Raw genomic sequence first — 23,539 nt, 5'->3', positions numbered from 1 at the left:
ATGTACGTGGAAACCCCACCGTTCTTCTAGACTTTTCCTAGCTTTAGTGTTAATTAGTTCTCATGGGCTGGGCCTTTATTCTTTAGGCTAGTGTTGATCTTCAACACTCCTCAACACTACCTCATTCTTTTTACCTCATTGAGTTGTCAACACTTTATCTTGTTCACCCATTTGCATGATATGGGTTTCACATTTCTTGTCTTTGGCACTGAATTCCAAGCTTGATTTTGCTCCATTGCAGTGATCTCTTCTGCCTATATCTTTAAGGCACTTGGAAATCTGTGATGTTTCTTCACACATCACAAATTCAATGGCTTCTTCTTCTATGGATGCATTGGTGTATTTAAGATTTGGCTTCCGTATTCTCATTGACCTCCTTAGTTGTGACTGTGGGGTTGATGCTTCCACTCCACTAGGCCTAACTTCTCCTGGTTGTTGTTGATACACACCAATCTGTCAAGGATTATGAGGTACTTCTTGCTCAACATCATCACCATCAAGCAAATCTTTAGGCTTATCTGGAATCAACTAGATTTGGACAGTTTGCTTCCCTATCATCTGCAGCAACTTATCTTAAATTTCTCTCGAGTCAGACAACACCTCCTTTTGTAAGGATCACCAAAGTGATGCTTTATCACATCTTGTGATGTGTATCATCTTCCATTCGTAGGAATACAACATTTCACTCTTTTCTCTGGTTGTCGTATCTCACAAAGATACATCTAATTGCCTTTTTGCTATTGGATGACTGGGAACAAATAGATAGCACACACAACCAAATACTCGAAAGTAGCTAACTGTAGATTTCATATCCCACAATTTCTCAAAGGTAGAAACAAATCTAACCTTGGTTGAGGAAGCCTGTTGATCACATAAGTCATAGTTCTCATGGCTTTAGCCCAAAACTTTCCTGGTACATTTCTGGCATGTAGCGTACTCTGACAGAACTTTCTGCTACACCATTTTGTTGTGGCATGTTGGCACAAGTGAACTGGTGGATTCTACGTTCTCATAGATAATGGGAAAACTCATTCGAGGTATATTCTCCTCCATTATCTTGGTGTAGGCAACAAATCTTCCTTTCCACGTTTCCTTGGAATGTCTCTCTAAACTCTTTAAACTTTAAAATGATTTTTCTTTCATAAAGAAGACCCATGCATACCTGGAGAAGTCATCAATGAACGTCACCATGTACCGCATCCTACTTATCGATGATTTTGCTTGACAGGCCTGAACACATCAGAGTGAAGTAACTTTAATGGTTCTTTTGCTTTGAACTTCGACTCCTCGTCTGGTAGTTGGTGTACTTTACCTTACTGGCATCCTGCACAAACCATGTCTTTTCTCACATCAAGCTGAGGTAGCCCTTTAAGTATTGACTTCTTCATCATCACATTTAGCTTGTGATAGCTAACGTAGCCTAGTCTCATGTGCCACAAATTTACTGCCTCATTTCTCCTTGTCTTGTCGACATATGCAGACTCTGTTGACATTACATAGACAAGCTGCAATCTATGTCCCTCACCATTAGATTTTTTGAGATATTAAGTTGTTGATACACCTTCACATCTTAGAGACCAAACAAGAAATAGTAACCGGACAATTTCAACTGCGCCACTGAGAGCAAATTCTTCTTCATGCCCAGAACATGGTAGACATCTTTACTACCTTACCGACATGGGCTATTGGTAACTTTGTGTTATCAGCTGTCACTACCACGCGACTTCCCTTGTATTAAAAAAGATACTACAACTTTTCTTTTCAAACATCATGTGATTTGAACATCCTAATCGACGATCCAATCATTGTTGTAGTCAATCGATTCTGGACTTGTTGCTGTGAGAGCTAACTTCTGGTCCTCCATAAAGAATGATGCTTTAACATTCCAATCTTGTTTCATTTTGTCCTTTGTGCCACTAATAAAAACTCATTCTCGAGATGTTGTAGCCTTGTATCGTTCATTTTCTAGAAGAGTGTGGTGAAGATGTCCCATGCTTCTTTCGGTGTTTTGGCTTTTCTTATGTGCTCCAACATATCCTTTTCAATTGTGGGTTGTAGGGCGAATATAGTCTTACTTTCTTTGATATTCCATTTATGCAAAGTGCCACTGATGTCTTCGGCTGCGTAACTTCACTATCATCGATGACTCTCCCAAAGATCTTGACCTTGTAGGTATGACTCGATGCACGTTGTCCACGTGTTGTAATTTTTGTTGTTGAGCTTGTTGATTCCTCCGACTACTTAAAGATCACTCATCGTGCTGACAGAGCTTTGGTACGCCGAACAAGATTAATCAACAATCTTACAAAGTACTGAACTTCTCATGATTATCTAAAGTTTCACTAGAGTCGGTCTCTGTTCGTACTGCTATGATACCAATTGTTAAGAAAATTAGAGTACACAACTCTAATATAAGTATCGGAGAGACAAAACAAGTGAACAAATTACGTGTAATACACTCACAAATATTACAATACACACACTCTTAAAGGCACAATTTAAAAGCTATGACATTCTCACTTTCTAGAGACAAACTGTGAACACTCACACTCCTCACAAAGACCTTATATCTCACTCACACACTTAGAGTGGAACTCACTTCTTGGTTGTGTCTCACTTCTTAGTTCTTGTTGAATTCAAATGGGGTGAATGCCTTCTAGCATAGATGGAACCTTGGAGAAGCATGGAAATATCATTCTAGAAATATCTAATTTATTCAAAGCTTCCTTTGCTAGAATTAACTACACTAATCTTGCATGTTGGTGGAAACCTCACCATTCTTCTAGACTTTTACCTAGCCCATGTCTTAATTAATTCTCATGGATTATATTCACACACCCTAAATTACTTTTTTGACACCTTTTTATTTTTTTTAAATATTTTTATATTCTACACACCACTAACACCTGATAGAAAAATATTAAAAAGTTAAAAAGATGTGAATAAAGTAATTTGAGATGTATGAATATAATCTCTCTTAAAAAAAACTGGTGACTCTTATCTTAGAACTAAAAATGCTTCTATTTCGTTTGCCTAACACCCTATATTGTCCTCAAGCTTCTACCAATTTGATTTGCATGAACCGTTTTTCGGATGATAACCATTGCTTTTTTTACCTTACATCCCTAATGTTATCGGGTGAAAGATTCGCGGATGGGAGGCCATAGTAACCATGGACTATACCCATGTTCCAGTCTTTCTGTTCATCAATCTCATTCCTTCTTTTTCAATTTTAAAACTTTCAATTTCTGCAAATAAACTGTCAATTGAAGGCTCAATTTCTCAGAAGTTTTGTCAATTTTGACCTCTTGGTAAAAGTCATAAGTTACCATTTTCTTTATCGCCATTTATGTCATCTTCTCCTTTGACTAGGTAATCCCAAACCAGCCACGAATCCAAAATTTTCAAACCCCAATCCACTTTGCATTACAAAATTCGAAATTCAAATCCAATTTACATCAGAGGATAGATTGTTATTTAAAGGATCACTTAAACATGTTGGCCCGTCTTGGCCGATTTATTTACAGTCGGTGAATGTGTTGTACTGTTCTTAGGTCGATCCACTTAATAAATGGGACATGCCGAACCAATTTATTTTAAAAACGCAGTTCTAGTGACCAAATATTGATTATTAACTAATTGATATTCATGTTAGAGTGTTACCATTCTCAATAATCAAGAGCCTTAGACAGAAATAAAATTGGTTGTTTTTTTTCAATTTTCAAAATCTAAGGTAAGCAATCTAAATCATGATACTTAGTCCTGATCCCTAACTAATTAGAGGAAACAAGGTTTGAATTATCTACTCAAATTCATTTTAAGCTGTTAGGGTTATCCAAACAATTAAACAGCACAATAGTTGTAGTTCATACTTTTAATATATTCTTAAGTTCTTCAATTTGAGGCAGAGCCTTTATTGTGGAAAATTCCACAAGTTCAAAATTTGGATGAGCAGAGAACATAAACACCACAGAGTATGGGTTTAAGAAGAAAATTGAGTTTTTCTTACCGCAACTATAGAATCTTTAGCAGCTACTGCTTGAATGTCTGCAAAGACACGTTGCGGGAGCCTCCAATGCTGCCTTGATGTCGTGCACCACCTCGAACTCACGAAGGGATCTCAAGTTTTACGGAGCAGACTTCTCTCCTATCATTTCTGCGTATCATTCAGAAGAACGGAGGCATCGCAACCCTACAAAGAAGAAAACAAATAATGTTAATATCCACTCTGAATTCCAAGGTATAGTTTAGATACAATTTAGCAAAATATTGTACAACGACAAAACGAACTTGCAGATGTTGCACACTCACATTCACGAAACAGTTGTGAAAGAACAGGTTGATGAGCTAGGCTGCCATGCGCGGACGACAGTGCGGACATGACGTTCGATGATAGTCATCATTTCAGGACACTTTGAGGAATAGGGGTTAGAAGTGTTGTATGAAGCATTAGCAATTGAGGAGGAAAGGCCATGCTTCTGCAGCTTATCAAAAGTTTTCCAAAAAAATTTCTGTTGTGGAAGAGATGCCCGTTTGCTGCTGGTGTGTAGTATATATAATTAGCATGCCCTCTAGAGCTAAAGGTGGAGCATGAATGGAAATTAATGATCTCGAAGAAGAGAGATACTAAACATGAATACATAAGAAATCACTTAAACTGTAATATAGTTTCTTTTTCTTTAATTTTTCAATTGCGAGCTGATGAACATTTTGGTTTGGAATTGTTTGTCACCTAGCAGAATATGACAAATTACACAAGCAATCCAAGTCCAAATTGTATGGCAGTTCTAGTGATCAAGAGTTAGACTTTGAACTTGTTCCTTTTTTTATGTCATAGGAGAGGAGAACCGTAAACTTGTTTTGTTCACAGATCAAACTTTAAAATAAACTAGGTTGGCCCATTCCATTTATTAAGTAGTATGTCTCGTTTTAATAGTGGCTAGGGATGATCAAATATCCTTGTTGTATGGTACAACATATATACACGGCATAGGTATATATCTCCAAGCAATTTCCTTCCTTATAAACCATGCACATTAAGCTGTGAAAATATTGATACAATTTACTTTTACTATGAAAGTATAACTAAAATTAGGTGATGCGAAGCCAGTCCATTTATTGGCCTGACACTAAATGTGCTAGGATCACGAGGGTTGTGCCTAATGTTTTATCTAAATAGAATGAGTCAGTTTGTCCTGTGGTTTAAGTATGTCGGCCCAAGCACGGTCCAAGCACATGTGAATTTCTTTTAATGCAGAATTCAATTTTAATATTAAAAATTGGACAAGTAAAATTTAATAAAATTGAATTAATGAAAGCTAAATACGAAACACTAACAGTGGGAGTAAAATCAAAATTTATTCAACATTCCGAAAACTCCAAAAGAATAATTCTATTTATTTATTTATTCTTAACCGCCACAGCCATACAAAGTGCAGTGGATGCACAATAAACAAAATCCTCCATCAAACTATGCCGGGTTTTTCTGCCGACACTTGGCCCGTACTTCCCTGTCAAATCGAATTAGCGGCCTCAAGCTGGACGTCATTTCTATTGTCGCTGCGAAGTCTGTTAGCGATGAAGGAAAAATGCAGATTTCTCAAACAAGAGGAAGAACCGAAACAAGGAATTTCGAGCAAGAAAGTTTAGAAAGAGTTACTTTGCAACTTCTTCATCTATTTCTTAGAGTGAGCTTCCTAAACATGAGAGCACACATACCAACAAAATAACCGTTGGTAAAAAGAGAGAGAGACAGATCCTCAATTTAATCTCAACCATCCATTTACATTGCTTAGATTATGACACTTGTCCACTATCAGGCAGGTCCTATGAGACTTAACTAGCAGATTACAATTTGATCACTCAATCTCAGCCTATGAGCTAAGACACAACACTAATCAAACTTGTAAACTTCTTTGATCAATTCATCAATTTACACATTAACACTCCTCCTAAATTGTGAACTAATCTTACTCCCAATTGCTCCCTGAAATGACAAAACTGTTCCTTGGCCAGTGCCTTTGTGAATATATTTGCTACTTGATCTTTGGTTGGACAGTACACTGAGTTAATGATTCCATTTTGCAATGCCTCCTTGATAAAATGATACTTTCGGTTGATGTGCTTAGTTTTCTGGTGAAAGACAGGATTCTTGGTGATTGCAATAGCAAAGGTGCTGTCACAATTCAAAGGTGTTGCCACAGTCTGTGTTTCACCAAAATCTTCCAACACAAACCTTAGCCAAGTTGCTTGTGCAGTAGTTTCTGCTGCACTGATGTACTCTGCTTCAGCTGTGGATAATGCAACACAGTGTTGCTTGACTAAGGACCAAGAAAATACCCCACTTCCGAAAGTGAATGCATATCCTGAAGTGCTTCTCATATCATCTTCGGATCCACTCCAGTCACTGTCACAGAATCCAAACAGCATTGCACCTTGACCTTTCTTGTACTCCAAACCATAGTTTAAGGTTCCTTGTATGTACCTCAACACCCTTTTAGCAGTTCCGTAGTGCTTATTAGTTGAGCAGTGCATAAACCTTGCTAATAAGCAAGAAGCATACATGATATCTGGCCTAGTTGCAGTAAGATACAACAAACTACCAACAATTTTCCTAAACTGAGCCGCATCAACAGCTCCACTATCATTATCCTTTCTCAGTTTATCTCCTGGAACAAGTGAAGTACTACCAGGTTTACAATCCTGTAACCAAATTTTTTAAGTAAAGAAGTAGCATACTTCTTTTGATGAATGAAAATGTTGTGTTTAGTTTGCATAACTCTCATTCCAAGGAAGTGGTGCAACAAACCCAAATCTGTCATTTCATACTTATGCATCATATCAACCTTGAATTTTTCTATCATTTCAATGTTACTACTAGTATAAATGATATCATCAACATAAACTAACACAATAAGTATTCCTTTACCCTTCTCCCATTTTGTATACAAAGTGCTTCACTATCACTCTTCTTGAAACCACACTCTTCAAAATAAGCATCAATTTCACTGTACCAAGCCCTTGGTGCTTGTTTCAGTCCATACAAAGCTTTGTGCAACTTGTACACCTTGTCTTCTTCTCCTTTTACATTAAACCCTTCTGGTTGATCCATATACACCTCTTCTTGGAGTACACCATTCAAGAAAGCAGACTTAACATCTAGTTGAAATAGCTGCCAATTGTTCTTTTCAACTAGAGCAATCAATGTTCTTATTGTGTCCAACCTTGCAACAGGAGCAAATGTCTCGTTGTAATCCACACCAGGCTTTTGTGCATATCCTTTGGCTACTAACCTTGCTTTGTGTTTCTGCACAGATCCATCTAAGTTCAGCTTTGTCTTGTATATCCATTTTACTCTAATCACTGGCTTGTCAAATGGTCTATACACCAAGTTCCAGGTCTGATTTTTCTCTATCATATTAATTTCATCTTACATTGCAGCCTTCCATGCTTCATCTTGTGCAGCCTCATCAAAGCTTTCAGGTTCAACAATTCACAGATTGTAGTGTTCATATACCTCACTCAGATTTCTCCATTTCAAAGGTGTTGAATCAAATGCTTCAATATCCACCAGATGTATTTGTACACTTGCACCCTGAGCTCTTTATCTTTCACAAGAAATGGGAGATGATATCCTGGTAGACTCTTCAACTTCACTAACATTTGTTTCTTTAAACTCAGATGGAATTAGAGGAACACAAATTTCTCTCATTTTGTTTTCTTCCTAATCCCACTTCCCATTCTCATCAAACACTACATCTCTAGACACAATCACCTTCATTGTGGTTGGATTTAGAATTCTATATCCATTCTCACAAGCTCCATATCCAATAAAAACTCCTTTTACACTTGATGCTTCTAGTTTATGTCTCAAATCTCCAGGTATTAAAGAATAACATACAGCTCCAAACACCTTGAGATGTTTAATCCCTAGTCTTCTTCCACTATAGGCTTCAAATGGTGTGACATAGTTTAATGCACTTGTAGGACACCTATTTAATAAGTAGACTGCAGTGTTGACTGCTTTTCCCCATAGTTTGTAGGGTAAATCTTTCTCATACAGCATGTTTTTGGCCATTTCCACTATTGTCCTGTTCTTCCTTTCTGCCATTTCATTTTGTTGTGGAGTATAGGACACAGTGAGTTGTCTTTCCATCCCAATTGATTCACAAAATGCATTAAATTCAGTGGAGGTGAATTCTCCACCTCTATCACTTCTTAATTTCTTCAAAGAGTAACCACATTGCAGTTCAACCATTGCTCTAAACTTCTTCAATATCCCAAATACTTCTGATTTATTCCTCGTAAAATAGACCCAACGGATTCGTGAATAATCATCAATGAACGTGAGGAAATATCTATTCCCACTTTTGGTTGGAACCTTCATAAGTCCACATACATCCGAATGTATCAGTTCCAATGGTTCCTGTGTTCTCCATGTGATCTCCTTTGAAAATGGCTCCCTATGATGTTTCCCAAGTACACAACCTTGACACACATCATTACTATCTTGGATTTCAGGCAGCCCCAATACCATTCCTTGACTTTGTAATAGCTTGAGGCTCCTGAAATTTAGATGTCGATATCTTTTGTGCCACATCTTTGCATCTCCCTGCACATTTGTTCTCAATGCTAGTTCTTTGTTGATGCTAAAAATCAAAGGAAAACATCTATTTCCCTTCTGTTTCACACTAACCACCAGATTTCTGATAAACCTGTCATCAAACACATTCACTTTATAATATCCAAACAAAAGAAAATAACCATGCTCTGTCATCTGTCCTACACTGAGCAAGTTCTCTGTAATGCCAGGTACAAGCATTACTTCTCTTATGTATCTTTTGCCATTCATTGTTTCAATGATCAGTGTCCCATTTCCAGCCACTTCAACCAAGTTTCCAGTGCCATACTTGAACTTTGGCTTTCACATTTCTGTCAATGTCAACAAGAAAATCTTCCCTGGATGTCATATGATTACTACATCTGCTATTTATGTACCATTCATCACTTATCTTCTTCATTTTCCCTGAATGATTAGCATAAAATAGATTTCCAGTTTCCTCTACCTGATTAGCAAATTCACTTGTTGCACAGCCTTGTTTGTATTGTAGTATCTTGCAATATGACCAATTTTGTTACACTTGACTTTGTTCTTAACCCAACATTCTCCATAGTGTAATCTATCACAAAATTTACACTTATCTCCAGTGTTATTAGCATCATTCTTCACAGGAAAACTAGCCTTATTTCCCCATTCAGCCTTGTTTCCCCACTGTTTCCCTTTTGGCTTAAAATTCTTCTGGTGTTTGCTATTGTTTGGCTGACCATTAAACCTATTTGATTTCGGTGCAATATTTAAACTATCAAATGCTTTCTCCATACTACTGATCGGATCATATTTATATATATTTTTACTTCGATTTCACTCGTCTTTTCTTAGTTAGTTCCTTATATTTTTGAGCTATTTACGTTATTTTTGTGTTTATAAGATTTGATATGTTTTGTAGAAAGAATAAAGAAAAGAAAAGGAAAAAAATAAAAAATAAAAGAAAGAAGAAAAGAAATGAAAAAAAATAAAGAAGGATAATGAGGGGGGATCCAAGAGAGACAGGTGGGCTGTCTGTGACGAAAAAGAAATAGCTGCGTGGGCAGCTGTGTGATGACAGTCAAAAGCTAGGGTGAAAGCTGCTTTGCAGCTGGTCAAAGGGAATAAAAATAAGCTGGAAAAGTGGAGGGCAGCCTGGCTGCCAAAGTGAAAGACATGCGCATAATAAAAGAAGGAAAGCACGGCAATGACAGCACGAAATGGAAAAGAAGAAATATATGAAGAAGAAGTGGGAGACAAGGGATGAGGGAGGAATAAAGAAACAGAAAGCACTGCATAGGGGGGTCTTGGAGCGTGCAGAAAGGAGAAAAAAGGAGAGGGGCTGCCCTTTGGGCAGCTCGCAGAGACGCAGGAAGGAGACAGCTGCCTTGCGGCAGCAGAAAACCGAAGGGAGAGAAGTGAAGGTCGGAGGGGGTGAGGCATTAGCCTCGGGAGAGGACTGACGAGAGAGGGAGCTGCCTTTGGCAGCACGGGGTCAGCGAGAAGAAGTCAGAGGGGAGAGAGGCAGCAGCTACTGCGCAGAGCAGAAGCAGAGATCAGTCAGGACAGCAAGGTCAGGGCGCGAAGAAAGGGAGGTGTGCTGCCTCTTGGGCAGCGTGATGCAGATAGCAGAACCTGTGGAGCGCCAATTCACTTTCTTCGGTTAAAACTTTCCAACTTCTATTTTATTTTTGTTTTAATAATGTGTAACTAAATTTATTTTGGCTAGAGGTTAATTCAAAGCCATGAATATATTTGTAATATGAATTGATTACCTTCAGTTGTGATTTATAAGTTGTGATTTAATTTGCTTAACTGCTTGATTGATAACTTATTTTTGTATGTCGATTAAGGATGCATACTTAATTTACATGCATGAATTTGATGCTAGAATATAAGTGAATTTCACCTAATCGTTATGAACTTATATTCACAAGTAGTGAAGGTTGTTATCCACAATCGTGTTAAGTGAATTCTTGGCATAAGTTTCATGCAAATCATAGTAACGAGTGCCTCGTCAATGCTTATGTTTTTCATATAACTTAATGATTCTTGCTTGTATCTCTATTATGCAATTCATGTAGGGAACTTGTAGGGAATGTTTTGGGTTGTCGTATGCAATCATCCAACCCAATAACTTGTGGAAAAACTGAGGGTTAATTAGTGCAATTCACGGTTAATTTGGGGCGTTGAGATTTACAATTTATTGAAAGAACAACTGAAAATCAATTTAGGTTGCATATGTGTCATGTGTGGAGAAGAACCCTCTAGCTAGTCCGTCACCTATCATTTCACCTTAATTTCATGTTTTTGTCAATTCTGTAATTTATTTAAGTTTAATTTACTTTTCATCAAAACCAAACCCCCCATTATTAAATTATATTATTTAGTTAGTTTTCATTGTTGTTAGTCTTTTAATTCAATTTCCGTCCATTTCAGTTCCTAGTATCCAATTTGATTGTTTTTATTATTTTGAGTCATTCTTAGTGTGTTTCGAGTTATTAGAGTTTTTAGCCTAGTTTTGTGTCATTGAGTCTTGTTTAATATTTTTAAATTAATTTAGAATAGATTAGCAAGCCCTCCTAATCCCCGGCCTAGAACGATACCCTACTTACATCTATACTACAATTGTCAAAAAGAGGGTTTAATTTTGTGTGTTAACTTATTTTTCACATCAACTACTTTCCCCATGTCTATCAAGTCGTTGTTCATAACCCTTTAGGATAGCAACAACATCATGTGCATCTATGGTGTCTAAGTCTTTAGTATTCTTTATCACAGCTGCAATACTATCATAAGACTTAGGTAGACTGATTAACAACTTCTGAACAATTGTTTGATTACTCAAATCTTCACCATAGCTTTTCATTTGATTAATCAGATCAAACAGTTGAGCAATATACACAGAGAGAGAATCATTATCATTCATACGAGTATATTCAAAATCTCGCCTAAAACCTTGAAGTTTCACATATCTTACTTTCTTATCACCAACAAATTCTTGTTTCAGAATGTCCCACGCAGCCTTTGCACTTTCCTGGGTTGTGATCCTTGGGAAAATTTGATCTGAAACGACACCTTGGATGATTCCGAGTGCTCTAGCATCCTTTACCACATTTTCACGCATCAGTTTCTTCTCCGTCTCTGTGAGCTCCTCCTCCTTCTTCGCTGGAGTTTCGTACCCATTTTCAACCAAATCCCATAATTCGTGTGAACGAAAAATGGTCTTCATTTTGATTAACCAAAAATCAAAATTCTCGCCATTGAAGACTGGTGCTCTCAATTCTCCTCCTCCAAATCCAGCCATGTTAAACTCGATCACAGATATGAGTTCGAATCACTGCAATAATCTTGTTGCTGTGAATCCGAGCTTAACCCTAACAAACACGACATCCAGAAATTGAGACCCAATCTGGCTCTGATACCATGTTAGCGATTAAGAAGGAAAAATGCAGATTTCTCAAACAAAATGAAGAACCGAAACAAGGAATTTCGTGCAAGAAAATTTAGAAAGAGTTGCTCTACAACTTCTTCATCTATTTCTTAGAGTGAGCTTCCTAAACATGAAAGCACACATACCAACAAAATAATCGTTGGTAAAGAGAGAGAAAGAGACATATCCTCAATTCAATCTCAACCATCCATTTACATTGCTTAGATTATGACACTTGTCCACTATCAAGTCCAATGAGACTTAACTAGCACATTACAATTTGATCACTCATCTTAGCCTATGAGCTAAGACACAACACTAATCAAACTTGTAAACTTCTTTGATCAATTCATCAATTTACACATTAACAAAGTCGACCTGGAACGGTTTGTCGTTCCTGTTGTACCAGAGCACCTGCTCCTCTACCTCGAACAACACATTATAGAAGAGTGCATGGTCCGACTGGAATAAACCATTTTGCTTGACTACGTTGTCGTAATAGGCACCATCGAAGGCCTCAAGGCTCCAAGGTTCTAGCACTGCCACATTCAAGTCGCCCCCGACCTATGGACATACGGACTGCAGCCTTGTTGTGTATTGTCAGCCCATGTTCCTGCTGTTGTGGACATGATCACAAAAAAACCCACAACTCTTCATCTCGACAATGATACATCTCTACCGTCATGAAGCCCTTTGTAGAGAAAATTCCCTTCAGTTTGGTGAGAATGGAATCTAGGCTGGGCAGTTATTCGGTGGCGGTGGCATTCGATGCCAGATAATCCTTGTGGCCAAGCTGGACGTCCCAACTTCCCCCCACATCGGCCACGACACCTCATTTGGCTGCAACAACTAGAAACTCCGCATAGGACACAATGCCTCACAGCCATCCTCAAGCCCCAACTTTGCAACATTGACGACCTCAAATGCCAGGAGGGGTGTCATTCAACATAAGCACAAAACAGTCATGGAAGTGCATAGTTATTTGATTACAACATTATTGAAATTCAACATAAAGTTAACGTAGTTAAGAATATTTTATGCTTTATTAGACAAACTATAAGATAATGTCCCTTACTTGTGCTAAATTATATTCAATAGGAGCCAACAAAAAGCTAACACCATTTAGTGGTCAAGCCGAGCTGGCTCGTTGTACACTTGTCATATGCCACACTTCACATCTTTCACATCTTTCACAATTGTTTTGTCTTATTGCATATAGTTATCTATACTATTATTAAGAAAATCCTCCTTATTTATATATTAATAGCTCTTTATAAAGAAACTAAGTTTTACTTACCGCAAGCACAACAAACAACAATAGAAAAATTTCACAATAACACTAAAGTTTATTTTTATTAAACTACACAATTCAAGTATTAGTTTTGCAGTTGCGACTCCAAACGACCGGCTGTTAACAATGCCTCACTGATATTGAAACTAAACAAAACCCATCCCTGATTTCTTAACCTGAAATTAGAATTTGTACCTTAAATTTGAATTTTGAAGTTGAAAGACAAAGGTAAGTCGACGACACAATTCGGATCGATAGGAATAGGTCACCAGACTTCTAAGCTTGAGATAAGTGATAAAGCATTGAGCAATTTTTTGTTTTTACGGTTTTTGCGATTTATTTGTTTCAAGTTGAGATCAAAGTGTGTGAGAATTTGTTTTAGTATATGTATAATTCAAAATGATGTTTGGACTTCTTGTTGTATTCCTTTCAAGTGCAAATATAATGATAGTATAATGGTACAAGTAAGGGTGTCAAACCACAGTGACAGATTAGGTCTCTACAATTACTAGCTTTATGTGAATCCTAACTAAACAAAGAAAATGCAAACTGAATTTAGATTTTTGTTTTGAAAGCTAAAATAAATTAAAACTGCAAGCAAAGACAAAGATGAATGATAGATTGCTTCAGAAACAATGGGAATGGAACTAGGAATATTGATTTTGCCATTACAAGCCAATTCGATGAAAATTAAGTCAAAATGTATTCAACTCTCCAATCTGCAACTAGGGTTCATTTTACTTATTTATGATCATCCATTTGATGTATGGTTGTGATCAAGTACTACTAATGTGCAACCTAATTGTGATGTTCAACTTAGATTACCAATTAAGAATCCATTAAGAATAAGAAAATTTCAAAGAACCAAAGAAATCACGTGGCAGGATGTTTACATAGCAGTTTCTTCATTCATTTACATGTCTACCAAGATTAAGCATGATGTGTACTATAACCTTGATCAAATAATTCATAAGCAGCCCTAATGGTGATCAAACATTAAGATTAACAAACAATTAAACAATTAAACTAGTGAACAAAACAAGAAAACATATTGGTAATTTGAATACTTTAACTTAATAACATAGAGTAGTTTTGCAAGGCTACATCGAAATCCCCAGCTATGAACTTAATTACACAACATGATTACAGAATATATAAATATCAAGAACAACATGAGTGAAATAAAAGTTCATAGAAGAAACCCCCTTGAAGCAATTCTGATGTTGAACTTCTCCAAGAACAGCACTACTACGTGGTTTCTTTGGTGGTAGTGGATGGTGAATGGAAATGAGATTTTTGTTTCTAGAAAAAAACCAAAGAAAGAGAAGAGAGAGAGCTTTGGGCATCCCCAAGAGAGAGCTTGTGTAAAAGTGGCTGAAAAACTAGGTTTTATAATGTTAGCGAGGCTGTTATAGAATGCCAAGACATCCCAGTAATGGAGCATTTATTTCCCATATTCAATTGTACATTTTGAATCTCTCTCTATATCAAAATTCTTATTCATTTCTCCACTTTCAGCATCATTTTGCCTCATTTACCCTCAACTGGACTCTAAAATACAATTAACTGCACATTAAAACAAAAGAGGGTAAAACACAACTAAATTAATTCAAAAATATCACAAAGAGACTAGGAATGGATGGTATAAATGTATGAAATATATGAGTTATCAAATACCCCCAAACCTGGTTTTTGCTAGTCCTCAAGCAAAACTAAAACTAGAAACAAACAAAACAAAGAAAAATCTAACTAGACTACTTTCGTTGGCTAAATGATTGCACTAAGCATGAGCAACAACGCTTTAAACCTCTAGGTGCCCTAGTAGGAGGAATTGTGTCTCCTGAGGGTTTACAGTGATGACACCCACAAACATTTACAGACTCTGCAAACAAATTGGTTAAAGTTTACTTGACACAAACTAATAAAAACCAATGAAAGGTTAGTCAAACATTCAACCAAAAGTCTGCCACGTCAATGAATCATATCATGTGTTTAGTGCAAAAATATTCCTCCATGACTCATGACTTCAAAGACACCATACTCAAATGCCAAAGATAGAATTCGCCTCAACTCTAGTCATCACAAATATTTTTCACACAGATCCTAATGTGTAGTCCCTCAACAAACATATGTGAGTGAAGTTATGTAAAAGGGAATCAAAATGCTCACATACGTACGAAATATGAAATAAAAGCACGATTTCTGAACAAATCTCATGAAAGGAATCAAATACTAAGAATATAGATAACACATATACTTACCAGCACCTATGAATACATCGCCAAAGATCAGCTAGGTCTTTTATAAGGTTGTAATGTAAGGCTTAGGCAAGGGGCTATGAAAAAATGGATAGGAAATACTAGAGCATGGGACATACCAAAGAGTCTTTCTTATGAAACCAACAAGCTCTTCATTTGAATTGGTCTTTGTTATTTGTTCTTGGCGTCCAAGACCCATGCGTAATAATGTGAAGATTTGGAAATTGCATCCTTTTTTATTTTGTTTTTTTTTTCCTTCTATAACTCTTTTTTTATTTGCAATTCCAGCACATATTACCTCAGTACACGCATTCTTGATCTATAGCTCAATCTATCTTTGTCTTCTTTACTTTGGTATTCCCCAAGCTACAAGGTATGGTTTTAATGGGTAAAGTTTGGTGTGGGTGACGAAAGAATCTAGTTAAAACTGTTTGGCTGCAACAAGGGTGAATGGAGCACACAAAGGGATGGGAATTAGGCCTTTAGTGGTTAAAACAAGCAACGCCTAACATCGTCTCAATGAGTACATTCATAGGTGATAACAAGCACATGGTATCTATAAAAGAGAATAATTCTTAGCATTCAATCAAACAAAAGTAAATAGGCTCAAAATAGCTCACTAGGGTAGCCTCCATTATTCTTCTTCCAAAATTTGAGCATGATACTTTAACCATAATGAATCGAAGAGTACTAGCTTTGTGGAAGAAAAAAATTATGATACGAAACATTTTCTTGACAACACCGTAGTCATGATTGTAAACATAGCCCTCATATACATTCACATTAGTAGGCGAAAGCAAACTTTAGCCAGACTAAAAACAAACAGAAAATTTGATCCAACACCCCAAACCTAAACTAAGCATTGTCCTTGATGTGTAAAAAATGAATTGAATGTAGCAATGCAGTAAGGCAGAGTAAGCATGGAATGAAATAAAACAAATACTAAAAGACACAAAATAAAATAAAAGAACACAACCCAACTAGGTTGCCTCCTAGCAAGCGCTTTATTTAACGTCTAGGCAAGACATGGTACCATGCTAGATGAACGTCTAGGTGGCAAAAAATCGAGGTACCTCCGAACCTTGGTCAGAAGAAGTGGTTTCTTTCAAGAGACCTTGAATATGGTGCATTGAATTTTCACAAGAACTCGACTATGATGGCATTTTCGTCTCTCCTTGTGAATAAAATGCAAGACCATATCCTCTTCCTTTGTTTGAGATGGCAGCAAGGTCTCATTATCTAACTTCAATTATTTTTCCTCTTGAAATGGTAGCAAATCATCTTCCAAAGACTCCAAATATGGCACCTGAAAAGATGTAAAACAACATGGAGAATCCGACACAAATCTTGAATAACATTAAATTGAATTAGAAGATTGAGGAAGAGCTTTAAACACTATGTCTTGCACAATTTCTCCAAGCACATCTATGGGTGGCTCATCATGCTTTTGTTTGACAAATCTCCCTGGAAAAGGAATTGATGGAACATATGGCTTGGGAGGAGTGTAAGGCTCTTCATCTTCGTAAAACTCAAGAAACTCATGAAAATATGCACATCAAGCTTCCTTTGGTTGTTCACTTAAAGCTTGGACAATCTGACCCACTTGAATTTCCAACTTAGTTAGTGCCATGGAGTGGTTCTAAATAATGCTACTCGTTGATTGTTGAAATTGCAAATTGTTTTGAGCGAGCATCTTCAAAGTATCCTCCAAGGTAGTGTCAAAGGATTCATGTTGTGATGGAGGTGCAAATGCTTGATTTAGAGCTTTTATGTTGTTCCAAAAGCCATGATCAGAGCTCCTCCAAGCAAGGCTATATGTGTTTGACAATGGTTGCAGTGGCTCTTGGTTAGAGAAACACATGCGGTGTGAGTGCTCTCAAACAAACATAGGAAACTCATATCTCCTTGGGCATAATTGAAGAGGATGGCTAGTTTTAGCACATAATAGACATTCGCCATACATCTCTCTATACCACCAGAAATCAAACAACCAAAAATGTAAATTAAAAATCTAAACTAAGAAAAGAAAAACAGATAGGGTGTATAAAGCAAGCAATTATAGGGGACTGAAATCAATTCCCGGCAACGGTTCCAAAATTTTGTTGTATTCCTTTCAAGTGCAAATATAAGAATAGTATAATGGCATAAGCAAGGGTGTCGAACCACAGGGACAGATTAGGCCTCTACAATTACTAGCTTTATGTGAACCCTAACTAAACAAAGAAAAGGCAAACTGAATTTAGATTTTTGTTTTGAAAGCTAAAATAAATTAAAAGTGCAAGCAAAGACAAAGATGAATGATATATTGATTCAGAAACGATAGGAATGGAACTAGGAATATTGATTTTACCATTACAAGCCAATTCCATGAAAATTAAGTCAAAACGTGTTCAACTCTCCAATCTGCAACTAGGGTTCATTTTACTTATTTATGATCATCCATGTGATGTGTGGTTGTGATCAAGTACTCCTAATCTACAACCTAGTTGTGATGTTTAACTTAGATTACTAATTAAGAATCCATTATTAAGAACAAGAAAACTTCAAATAACCAAAGAAATCACATGGCAGGATGTTTGTATAGTGTTTCTTCATTCATTCACATGTCTACAAAGATTAAGCTGGATGTGTACTATAACCTTGATCAAATAATTCATAAGCAGCCCTAATGGTGATCAAACATCAAGATAAAACCAGTGAATGAAACAAGAAAATAGATTGGTAACTTGAATACTTAAACTTAATAATATAGAGTAGTTTTGCAAGACTACAACAAAATCCCTAGCTATGAACTTAATTACACAACATGATTACAGAATATATAAATATCAAGAACAACACGAGTGAAATAAAAGTTCATAGAAGAAACCCACTTGAAGCAATTATGATGTTGGACTTCTCCAGGAACAGTGCAGCTGCGTGGTTTCTTTGGTGACAACGGATGGTGAATGGAAATGGGGTTTTTGTTTCTGGAAAAAACCAAAGAAAGAGAAGAGAGAGAGCTTTGGGCGTCCACAAGAGGAAGCTTGTGTAAAAGTGGCTGAAAACTGGGTTTTATAATGTTAAAGAGGTTGTTATAGAATGCCACTCCCAGTAATGGAGCATTTATTTCAGACGTTTTTTTGCCGTTACTGGTCTCTTAAAGGGCCATATTCATCATTATATTCAGTTGTACACTTTGAATCTCTCTCTACATCAGAATTCTTATTCATTTCTCTACTTTCAGCATTATTTTGCCTCATTTCAAATGGACTCTAAAATACATTTAACTCCACATTAAAACAAAAGAGGGTAAAACGCAACTAATTTAACTCAAAAATATCACAAAAAGACTAGGAATTGATGGTATAAATTTATGAAATATATGAGTTACCACTTCTCTTTCACTTTCTGTTTCTGGATTTAAATATTATGGGGTGTTTGTGGATGATTTTTCTTGCTATACTTGGTTTTATACATTATGGTTGAATCTGATGTTTTCACTGTTTGTTACCTTTAAAAATTTTGGTTGAAAATATGTTTAATGTCAAGATTAAAGCTTTGCAATCAAATGTGTAGATTAAAATTTGATTTTCCAATCATACATATGTTAAGACCATGGTTTTAGTATGAAAAGTTCATATACCAGGGTAACATTAATTTGGACTCGTATATCATGCATGCCATAATTGACATTCGGCACTAAGTTTTTATTCAACGGGAAATACATTAGGTATGACTCTATGAGAGAAACGGTCGGTGGATCAACAGTGAGCCATTCAACTAGAGGTCTATTCATAGTTTGTATCAGTTTTCGTTCCAATGAAGTAAGAGATCCACTCAAGGACAATCGATTTGGTCGCCGCTATTGATCTCTAATTGAAGGAGGCAGGTGGTTTAACTGTAGCGGCCTGCATGCGGTTATTTCTGTGGACCAGTCCAGCCTTGAAAGGATCTATGGGTAAGAGCTACAATGTTATCTCATTTTCAGAATTCGCAATACAGACAGACAGTGCACTCTTTCAATGAATTGAAGATAATAATGCATTGGTGGAAAATCTTTTGGTAAATTTATTCTGCTTTGCATATTTCTATTGTACAACATATCGACTGCAAATAACACTAAATGAAATGAAAACAGAAAGTCCATTTGTTCAGGCATCGCATACAATCGGAATCCCTAGCTCACAACTACCAAAAGTCACATATTTTGGTACAACACTCAACTTTCACAAGCTAACCAAGATACTACACAATCCTAGAAAAAAAGTAAAAAAAATATGGCATAAAAACACAACAATAAGATAAATATATAACTCTAACTCATTTCTCTACCTACTTTCACAACTTGGACTAATCCGATGGCTTATGACATGCGATATTCGTTCATTCATCTACGTAAGTCTCGGGTGGGAAAGCCCATATCAAATGCACACTTCGCATTGAATGCAAGTTTGACCAATGTTGAGATGTAATATATTTTCAATTTTGTATGTTTGAATAACATTTCTATTAAGGAGATGTAAGTTTAAATTTTACAAATAAAGAAGGGCATGTTGCATAACATGGACAATCAATCAAAAATATTTGAACAACCCTACTTCTTTTCGCTCAATTTTTAACCCAATAAAACAAATCTCTCTTTTATTTGTTTTGAACAAATAGTAGAAAACATGGCAAGTTTGTTAATTTTGATTATATTTTAATTAGTGTTAGGTTAAGCATACTTTACTGAAATGTTTCAAACTGTTTGGTTGATGCAGTTACCAAAGTCATCCAGGAACTAATTCCCAGCAACCAAATCCAATGACCCCATAACTAGCGGATTGAAAGACATGGAGAGGCAAAAGATAGACAGAAATTAGAAGTCCCTCCTCCAAAATGACCTTTGTTGCGATCTTGGGTATCTAGTAGTCCAAATAGCCGGATTCATGAGGGACTTACATTCTGTGAGCTCTCATGGGACATCATGAAACCGATTTGCTTGTAGACTACGTTAATGTCATCATGGCATGATATGCCCTCTTATTGAAGACCTCAAAACAACCTAGAGCCAGTTTCAGATTAAGAAAAAGCACATGCTCAGAATTTTGATGTTGGAAAGTATGACGAGCTTCAGAAAGCTTGTTCTATCATCAGAATTGACCTGATAAACTGCTAAACTATTTGACTATCCCTTCTTTCAACCATGAACCGGTCCTTGTACATTTGTTTAATTTCCTCCAAAATCTTAATAAGTTATTTATCTTCTTTTATTGTGGACTCCATAGTACACATCAATTGCTCGAAAATTTCAATAAAATGTGTAGATTAAAATTTGATTTTCCAATTACAAATATGTTAAGACCATGGTTTTAGTATGAAAAATTCTAACATTAATTTGGACTCTTATATCATGCATGCCAACACAATTGACATTCGGCACTAATTTTTCGTTCAACGAGAAATGTATTAGGTATGACTCTATGAGAGAAACGGCCGCTGGATCAATGGTGAACTGTTCAACCAGGGGTCTATCCATAATTTGTGTCAGTTCCCGTTCCAATGAAGTAAGAGATCCCTTCAGTCACCGCTATTGGTCTCTAGTCGAGGGAGGCAGGTGGTTTAACTGTAGCCTCTAGTGGTGATTTCAGTGTACCAGTCTAGCTTGTTAAGAGAGAGAACTCGTGGGTAGGAACTATTATGTTGTCTCGTTTTCGGAATTCGCATTAGAGATAGACAATGCACTCTTTGAGGAACAATTGAAGATAAAAATACATTGGTGGGAAATCTTTTGGTAAATTTATTCTGTTTTGCATATTTCTATTGCACAACATATCGAATGCAAATAACACTACATGAAATGAAAACATAAAATCCATTTGTTCAGGCATTACATACAACTGGAATCCGTAGAAAAGTCACATATTTTGGCACAACACACAACTTTCACAACTTCAGCTAACTAAGATAATACACAACCTTAGAAAAAAGTTTTAAAAAAATTGCATAAAAACCACAACATTAAGATAAATATATAACTCTTAACTCATTTCTCTACCTACTTTCACCACTTGGAATAATCCGAGGGCTTATTGATAGGAGCATATTTATGCAAATTAGTTAGCTTGTTTTCTTGCATTTTCATAGTTTGATTGTGTTTATTATAGTGATTTAAGCTATTTTTGTGTGTTTGTAGGTCCAAATGACAAAGTTGGCAAGAAAGTGCAATTTGGAGCATTTTAGATTAGTTTTGGGCATCAAATGGATAGCTTATGAGTGGAGCAAGGTGGATGGACGTTTTTGAAGTTCAAGAGGCCAGGAATATGATAAGGAGATGAAGAAAATAAATTTAAGACAAAGAAGATAAGGAATCAGCTCAAAAGAATGATACATTATCCAAAACCTTATCCAACCTTATCTTATCCAAACTAGTCTTATCTTATCTTATCCTATCCTAATCTTATCATACCTTAAATCCAGTTGCAAGGGGACCTAAATATCTAATTTCTAGAAGCTATTTCTAGAAGCACTCCCTTCTAGAAGTCTCAATTTCTGCCACAAAACATATTGCTTCTAGAAACCCTAAAAACATGGCGCCTCCTTCCTTCTAGAAGGCCTTTGCCTTGCCTTGCAATCCATTCTGTTTCCCTCCAATTCCTACCGCATCTCCTTACCCTTTTCCCTCTTGGATTCTATTTAATTAGCCTATTTCCTTGTGGATTTGGATTGTGTAAAGCCTTTTCAGAGATTAATTAGGTTGTGACCCTTTTCTTGAGGCCCAAGCCTTGTGATGCACCCTAGGGCCCTAATCCTTTATTTCTACTAATTTCTAACCCTAGTCTGATTTCCCTAGGGTTTGTCATGCCTATATATATATATATATATGTTTTCAGTCACAATTTCGTACCACCACCGTCCATATAATTCCACAATCCACACCAATTCCCCAGAAATTCATCAAGTGCCGCAGCAAGGAAGGGAAGGAAAAGAGGAGCCTTGTGTCATGCCATCCTTCAAGGGATTGTGTCGCAAGTCACCTGCAACCATTGGAGATTTTCAGAGTTCTTTCTTCCCTCGTTTCATTTCCATGTTTATTTTACTTTGCTTTTCAATTATTATGAACAAGTGGAACTAATTCATTTTTAGTTAGAGGTGAATTCGAAGCCATGATTATATGTTTTATATGAATTGATTACATCCAGTTATTGTTTCTTGAGTCTTGAATGTGATTTGCTTATCTGAGTTATCAAAACTTGTTTATGTATGTTGATTGAGGATGCATACTTAATTTGCATGCATGAACTTGATGCTAGAGTATAAGAGAGTTTCACCTAATCGTTATGAACTTATATTCACAAGTAGTAAAAGTCACTAGTCATGATTGTGTTAAGTAAATCCTAGGCAGGAGTATCATGCTTTTCATAGTTACGAATGTCTTGTCAATACTTATGGTTTTCAAAGAACTTAATGACCTTTGATATGTCTTTCTATCATTATTTTCATAGTTAGGTAACTTGAGAAGGATAATTTGGTTGCCATGCGTATTCCATCCAATTCAATGAATTAAGGAAAATCTGATGGTTAATTTGTGCTATCACGGTTAACTTGGGGTATTGTCATTCATAGTCTAAAGGAATAAAAACTGGAAATTTGTTTGTATGCATATGTCATGTGTGGAGAATGATCCTCTAGCTAAGTTTTTACCATTCAAATCACCTAATTTACTTTGTTTTGCAATCTGTTTAGTTTAGTTAAATTTCGTCCAAATCAATCCCCCTTTTAATTAAGTGTGTTAGATTAGTTAGAAAAGTGTTTAAATCTGTCCAATTTAGTGGTTTGGGTCTTACTAGTCTTAAATTCGTCCAAATAACTCCCTAGAGTCTGTTTTGAGTTTATTTGCTAGTATTTTGCTGTTTAGAGTCTGTTTAGTGTGTTTTGAGTTTTTAGTGTCTAGTTGAGTGTTTCTAAGTCTAGTTTGGTGTTTCTGAGTCATATTTGTGTAGATTAGCATC

The 23,539-nt window shown here is 36.3% G+C and overlaps 1 long non-coding RNA gene across 1 annotated transcript; it reads right to left on the bottom strand.

Annotated features, from left to right (window-relative positions):
- Positions 1-3,851: 3,851 nt before the first annotated feature.
- LOC126591499 (uncharacterized) lies at positions 3,852-4,402 on the bottom strand. The gene is made up of 2 exons (XR_007612408.1): positions 4,312-4,402; positions 3,852-4,192 (listed from the first exon to the last, which is right to left on the bottom strand). It is a non-coding gene; the product is annotated as an uncharacterized LOC126591499 (long non-coding RNA).
- Positions 4,403-23,539: the final 19,137 nt, after the last annotated feature.

The sequence above is a fragment of the Malus sylvestris genome, chromosome 11, assembly GCF_916048215.2.
Source record: "Malus sylvestris chromosome 11, drMalSylv7.2, whole genome shotgun sequence".
Taxonomy (NCBI): domain Eukaryota; kingdom Viridiplantae; phylum Streptophyta; class Magnoliopsida; order Rosales; family Rosaceae; genus Malus; species Malus sylvestris.
The sequence above is the reverse complement of the archived record's forward strand: the minus strand, read 5'-3'. Positions and strand labels throughout refer to the sequence as shown.